This window comes from Cavia porcellus, unplaced genomic scaffold (assembly GCF_034190915.1).
Source record: "Cavia porcellus strain 051 isolate PalLab524CR breed Dunkin Hartley unplaced genomic scaffold, mCavPor4.1 scaffold_26, whole genome shotgun sequence".
In the NCBI taxonomy this organism is placed as follows: Eukaryota; Metazoa; Chordata; class Mammalia; order Rodentia; family Caviidae; genus Cavia; species Cavia porcellus.
Genome location: NW_026947509.1, coordinates 37395004 through 37402322, shown reverse-complemented (window position 1 = coordinate 37402322; position 7319 = coordinate 37395004).

Genomic DNA, 7319 nt, shown 5'->3' with positions numbered 1-7319 from the left:
GCTCTTAGTTCCTAATTCTTTGTGGTGTTCTATCAGCGTATCTGAAAGAGAAAAGAATATCCATTAATGTCTTCCTTGAAAAATAGTCAAAAGCCATTTTGAAGACCTCAGGTCCCTAGAAACTGGTGTGTCTCTTTGTTCTTGCTTTGGTCCTAATGGCAAAACTTTCTGCCTTTGGATCAGAGAATGGTGGCTGAACAAAGACACTGGCCTTTGGAGTGAGCATAGCTGTATGGCAGTTCCAGTCTGGGCACCACATGGACATTTGCCACAAATTCAGGCTGGGTCTGCATGAGCAGACTTGAGTCTGTTTCTGGACTATAGAAAACCTATTGCAACGAGGCTTCTGCTTTGGTTAGATATTTTGGGTTCTTCAAAGATTTTCTTTTCATCATCCAACTATTTGGCCTGATTTTTTTTTTTTTTCTGTTAGGTTTTGTAACGTATTTGCTTTTGTTTAAGTTTCTTAAAAAAAAAAAAAAACAAACAAAACAAAAAAAAAAAAACCAAGCAACCAAGTTACAATAACAACGAACACTAGGTAAATTGGGGGATCACCTTACCATAATTTAAGAGCACCAGCCAGCATTTAATAGCAGAGATTTTAAAATGAATGTCTGCTTTTGAGATAGCTTTCTTTTTTGAATTTCTATTACCTGCTCTGTGGACCTCCAGAACCTTGGTGAACCAGAGGTCACTTGGTCCTTTTTTAAAAAATGATTTCATTACAAGTGAGATTCATTAGATTGCTTTTATAAGACTTGTACCTGCTATTTCAGGTAGTGTGCTCTTTAAATATTTAACTCCAACTACCTCCTTTGGTTTGTAGCTTTGCCACTTTGTTTTGTAAGTTTTCTGTGAACACATCTCCCACTGGAAGCTTAGCAGCACAGCCAAGCTGCATATCTACTGAGGCCTTCGGACTCTGACTCATATCCCTCATATAAGACGCTGTCCAATGCTCACCATAGCTCGCCTTGTAAACGGCTTGAAATGGACAGGGTGACGTAACCACCTGGTGTCACCCCTGGAGAGAGGATGAAGTCATTCTCTCATCAAATTTTAATTGGTGCCATCTACTGCAAAAGGACCTGGCAAATCAAGACCACAGCCACGTGGCCCCTGCCCTTTTGCAGTGCTTATAAACGCACGCATCCTAGTGTCAGTGTGGATGTGGAGGCAGGCACTGGCTCAGGCGGGGGCGTACCCTGCTGATCTGGAAGAGCAGGATGAGAGGGAGCGTGCCTCCCAGTACTTTCCTTTATTCATCCAGTAACCATTCCCAGGCCAGGCTGCAGGCACCCCTAACAAACCTAGCATTGAGGAGGTGGGTGAGCAGGCAGGATTCCACTTAACAGGAGGAGGGAGGACAGTCAGTGGGGCCAGTGGACTGTCGAGTCTCAGCAGTCACAAGCACAGTGCACCCTCGAGTTGCTGTTGGCCTCACATACTAACAAATGAGGTTGCGACCAGAATTTTAGGTATCATTTGTGACCAAAGTCTTGATTTACAAGTCAAACACTGGCCGCTTGTGTGGTAGTAAACAGATGCATGTTGCCAGAAAACTATGTAAGCAGTCTGAGCCAACGTGAGTGTTTGTGGATGTGATTTTGGCCGGTGCTTTTTATAACTGCTATGATTATTACTACCAAAATGGCCCCCCACAAGCTAGAAAAGAAAGGGAGGCTAATGAAAGCAATCACAGTGGAAAAGAACAGTGTTAAAGAACAGACAGAGACAGATAACCTTAGACCAGTTTTTAGTTCTGAAGCGTTGAGGCCTAGTGATCCCAGAGCAGGTCCTAGTGGGTTATAGATTCTCTCGAGGAAAGAAAGGACACTGGAGAGCCTGATTCCTGACCTCTTTATGGAAGAGGACCCTCCTTCCAAACACTAACCACCTTCCATGTCCTCCTCCCTCCCTGCAAGCCAAAGATGTCAATTTAAATGGCTAGTACAGTATAGCATTGTTTCTGGTAAACTAGAAACATTAACTTTTTGGTAAAGACTTTAGGAAAATTATTGGTGTTTCATGTAAATTATGCACGTATTACAACTTTTTGTGATGAAAAGGTTAAGAGGTACTTTGGGAGGTTAGCAGTGCATTGTGGGTATATTATTTCTTATGTGAAAAAGGCTTGACTTAAAACCCACTTGAGTTACAACCAGCCCTCACGAATGAATTAAGTTTTGTAAGTCAAGAGCCCACTGAGATTAAGCTGTAAACAGACAACCTAACCTGGCCTGAGGCTGACTGCAGATTGAACAGCTAAGATAAATGACCCTTAGAGAATGATATTTAATTTTAATCTGCAAATGAAGCAGAAGTTAACCATGCAAAGATCTAGAAAAATTATTCCAGGCAGAGAAAAGAGCCAGGGCAAAGATATTGAAGAAGGTATAAGCTTTATGTGTTTAAGCAATGGACAGAGTGAAAGTTTGTGGGCAGTGGGGTTGGCCAGGGGGTAGAAGCTGGATCATGCAGGGCCTTGCCTGAGGCAGAAGAAGATCCAAAGTACAGAGGAGCCATCAGTGGATGTGCTATGGCCCAAACCTTCGGTGCTATGTGGAAAATGAAATTGAGGAGTGAGAAGTAGGCAGATCGGTAGTGAGCTGTTTAATTGTTCAGGGAAGAGACCGTGGCTAGTCCCAGAGGTTGACCACACTGGAGGAAGAAGGGGACTGAAGACAGCCCATGCATTGAAGCAAATCTGAGACGATTGTCACTTGTCAGCTGGAGTGAGTGAGGGGTGTGGTCAGGGAGGGGTGGGCAGGTGGCCTTTATCCCTCCGCCTAATGCCATGTTCATGTCCCCACCTTCCTTGAAGTTTTTCTAGGTGTATTTTTTAAACTTTTATTTTGAGATGTTGTCAACTCATGTTCAGTTTTTAAGAAATAAAGACATTTCCCCCCCTTTCCCACATTCCCCAAGTGTAACATCTTTTATAACTACAGTACAGTATTACAGCTGAGGCGACATTTTGCTGAATGTATGCAAATTGTGCCAGGTTTTGTGTGCTCACCTGTGTATGTACCTCTGCCGGTCTTATCACATGAGTCAGGTCTGTCACAAAGCTTCCTCATGCTGCTGTCTCTCCTCTTCTCCAACCTCCAGTGACACTAATTGTTGGGAGCCGCAGCCCCGAGCCCGGTCGCCTCACTTGGCGGACGTGAGGCCTGTAGTAAAGAGTAAAGCCTGAGGTAGATTACCCCTCCCATCGAGCACGTTAGTTTCCTGCTTACCGCGTAAGCAACCCGCTCAACAATATAGTCTGCCTGGCAACTGATGATGTTAGCCAATCAGCTTGCCTTGCTCACTTTAACATGATTGGACACTGTATCCGTATATATACTGGTGCCACCCCTGGGGGGGAAGAAGAAGCCCGGAAGTAGAAGCCCAGAAGGAGCCGCGGGGAGCGGACCAGAGGAGGCTTCGGCTGGGAGCGATCCCAGGGCAGGCTGTACGGAGAAGGAAAATAAAAAGAAAAGGTTGTCCACTGCCAGACTTTGTCGTGTGTCCTTCCTGTCGGCCGGGAGCGGACATCGACATTTGGAGGCCCGCACGGGGACTGATCACCCCCGAGACGTGACAGCGGACAACGCTCCAGTACAGAGCTGCGAGACAGGTGAGTTGGGGATAAGCCTGGGCTCTGGGTGGCGCGCACCTACAGGGCTTTTAGACTCCCCTCAGGCTCACGCGTAAGTGGCGGATTCCTTGGGCCTCACGCGGTGAGTAACATATTAAAAGATGGGAAACATGCTAGGTAGCAACACTAAGAGCGAGGGTGGTTGTGGAGAAAGCTCTCAAGAGCTTACAAAAGTACGCAGGGTATTTGAGCAGGCCCAGTCGGGGAGCTCCCGAGAGGGGCCCGTCAAGGGGAACAAAGATGCTAAGGAGAAGGACGGGGCTCTAGCCTCGGAGTCGTCTGACTCCGAGGACGAGGGAAAGTTGAATGGCAAGGAGGCCAAAGAGACCAGCTGTCAGGAGCCTAAGTCGCTCGATAAGGAGTCGCAGGGTTCCTTCCCAGCATTGCGCCGTGAATTGTGCTCCGCTCAACTTGGTCTGCGGAGGAGTAGAGAGCTCCTGAGCGCTCCCCGGCGCGAGAGGGAGGCGAAGCCTTCCGCCCCACCTTGGGGGCTGTTCCCGGAAGCGATCCCTCGCCACGAGGCGGCCGCCCGGGAGCTCCCTTCCTCTTCGCCAGAACAGGAAGTGATGCACGGGCCCCCATTTTCCGCCCAATCATGGCCGCCGTCTTATGCTCCGCCGCCGGCGGGTCGGTATTTTTACAGGCGGCTTTGGCAGGGGGGACGTTTGTCTCATGAGGTACATCCACCACCTGGGATAGATAGTGGCCCCTACGGGATATTTCCTGTACAAGTAGCTATGGGCCAGGGACGTAATGCATGGGAGCCTTTTGAGATAAAGCAGATTAGAGAACTTAAAAATGCAGTTACAACCTTTGGGCCGACTGCGCCTTACACCATTGCCATGCTGGAGAACCTGTCTTCTGGGCCCCTCACCCCCGCGGACTGGATTCAGCTGGCAAAGGCGTGTCTGCCCTCGGGTAGTTACCTGGATTGGCGAGCCTGGTACACAGAGTTCTCTGCAGAGCAGGCTGAGAAAAACGCCGGTCGAGGAAATGGGGGCTGAGGATTTAGCTTAGCGGCATAAGCGCCTGCCTTGTAAGCAGGCAATCGCCAGTTCGATCCCTGGTACCAATAAAAAAAAAAAAAAAAAACGAAAAAGATAAAAATAAAAAATAAAAAATAAAAAACAAAAAGGGGGAGTAAGCCAAGGCCTGCCTCCAAAGGCGCGGTTATCTATGACAGGACAATGGATGGGCCCAGATCCAGTGGTCAGCTGGAACCGAGGCGCGGTTTGTGTTTTCCCACAGGAATCGGGACGAGAACCACTGTGGGTACCGGAGAGACTGACACGGGCGACAAAGCCCTCGACTGAAGATCAGACCTGCCCTACCGGAGATCCATCACAGACCAACCAACAAGATGAATAGAAATAGCGATAGCCCGAAATGGACAAGAAGATCCTCAGGCATATGCATGGCTCGCTCGCCTAGCCTACGACCGAGTCTAGCGGTGGTGAGCTTCCCACACTCCTCCTCTAAAAAATTATGACATAGCTGGGTAGGAGAGTCAATGACGGGTAAGAGCGTACTCCCCCGGTGCGACTCAACCTAAGCCAGGCCCTACCCCATCCTGCACGTAAGCCGCTGGACTGTTAGATGCTGCCCAGGTCTAAATTTCTCTCCGAGGGGATTTCTTTACGGAGAGGAAATGAGTGCAAGCTTGTGTGCATCCAGGTTCCGTCCAGTTTGTGCCTGGCCCTAGAAAAAGGACGAGGGCCTCAGGGCCTTGGCAGACCATGGGACGGCCGACCAGGGTCTAAGCCAAGGACCTACGGTGGGCCTACGCATAGGGCATAAGCCTCTGCACCCAGTCCAGGAAGGGCTACGATGCGCACATTTATAAAAAAAATAAAAAAGGGGGAGATGTTGGGAGCCGCAGCCCCGAGCCCGGTCGCCTCACTTGGCGGACGTGAGGCCTGTAGTAAAGAGTAAAGCCTGAGGTAGATTACCCCTCCCATCGAGCACGTTAGTTTCCTGCTTACCGCGTAAGCAACCCGCTCAACAATATAGTCTGCCTGGCAACTGATGATGTTAGCCAATCAGCTTGCCTTGCTCACTTTAACATGATTGGACACTGTATCCGTATATATACTGGTGCCACCCCTGGGGGGGAAGAAGAAGCCCGGAAGTAGAAGCCCAGAAGGAGCCGCGGGGAGCGGACCAGAGGAGGCTTCGGCTGGGAGCGATCCCAGGGCAGGCTGTACGGAGAAGAAAAATAAAAAGAAAAGGTTGTCCACTGCCAGACTTTGTCTTGTGTCCTTCCTGCCGGCCGGGAGCGGACATCGACAACTAATCTCTTCTCCAGTGCTATACTTTTGTCATTTCAGGAAGGTTAAAATGGAATTAGGTAGCATGCATCCTTTTGAGATTGGTTTCCTTTTCATTCAGCCCAGCTGCCTTGAGTTCCTCCAGGCTTCATGGGCACCAGTGGACTCTTTGTTTCTATGGCAAAGTGGCACTCCCCAATAGACCAGTTTATTCATCCATTCATCCACTGACCAATGTCTGCCCTGCTTCCGGTCTTGGACTCTTCTGAATTCATGTGTAGGTTTTTGTGTGAGCATGAGTTCTTTCATTTCTCTAAGATAAATGTTCAGAAGTACAGTTTCCAGGTTGCACGGTGAAGAGACATGATTTTGGGAGAAGCTCTAGTGTGCTCTTCCAAGATGGCCGTGGGCTGTTTGCTATTCCCTGTAACCTTGTGTGAGTGAGCAGTTCCTTGGCATCCTTTTCAGTGTTTGGTGTCATGATTTTTTATTTTAGACACTGATAGGTGGATAGTAATAGCTCATTGTGGTTTTAATTTGCATTTCCCTAATAGCTAATGGGGCTGAGAATCCTTTTCATGTGCTAGTTTGTGTGCTGTATATCCCCTTTGTGAAATCACTCTTTGTGTCTCTCAGCCATTTTCTTTCTTTCTTTCTTTTTTTAGTACCAGGGATTGAACTCACAACCTTGCACTTGCCAGGTAGGCACTTGTGCCAATGAGCTAAATCCCCAGCGCCCTCTCAGCCATTTTCTAGATGATTGTTTTCTAACAGCAGGGCTTTGAGAGTTCTATATGTGTTCTCTATAAATCCTTTGTTGAGTGTATGATTTGTAAATACTTCCAGCCTAGAGCTTGTCTTCTTATCTTTTCAATGGAGTCTTTCTCTTTTTTTTTTTTTTTTTTCTTTTTTTTAGGGGCGGGGGGGATAGGCTGCTGTTGAACTTGTTTCTGTAGCCTAGGGTGGCCTCAAACTCATGGAAATCTTCCTGTCTCAGCCTTTCAAGTGCCAAGATTATAGGCATGCACAACCATGACTGGCCCTTTTCATAATACAAACATTTTTAATTTTGATGAAATCTAATTTAACAATTTTTCCAGTTCTTGCTTTTCATGTCAAGCCTAAGAATTGTTCATCTAGTTTTAGGTCTCAAATATTTTCTCCTTTGCTTTTTCTTAAGAATGTTTACAGTTATTTGCTTTTTTTCACTTAGATCCAGGATCGATTCCGATTTAATTTTGTATAAGGTGTGAAGTTGAGCTTGTGATTTTCTTTCTTTTCTTTCTTTGAGGGGAAAATGTCCAGCTTTACCAATATCATGCGTTATGGAAAAACTATTCTTCTTCCAGTAGTTTGTTTATGTTTCTTTATGCAAAATCAAGTGGATATGTCGGTGTCGCTCCCGG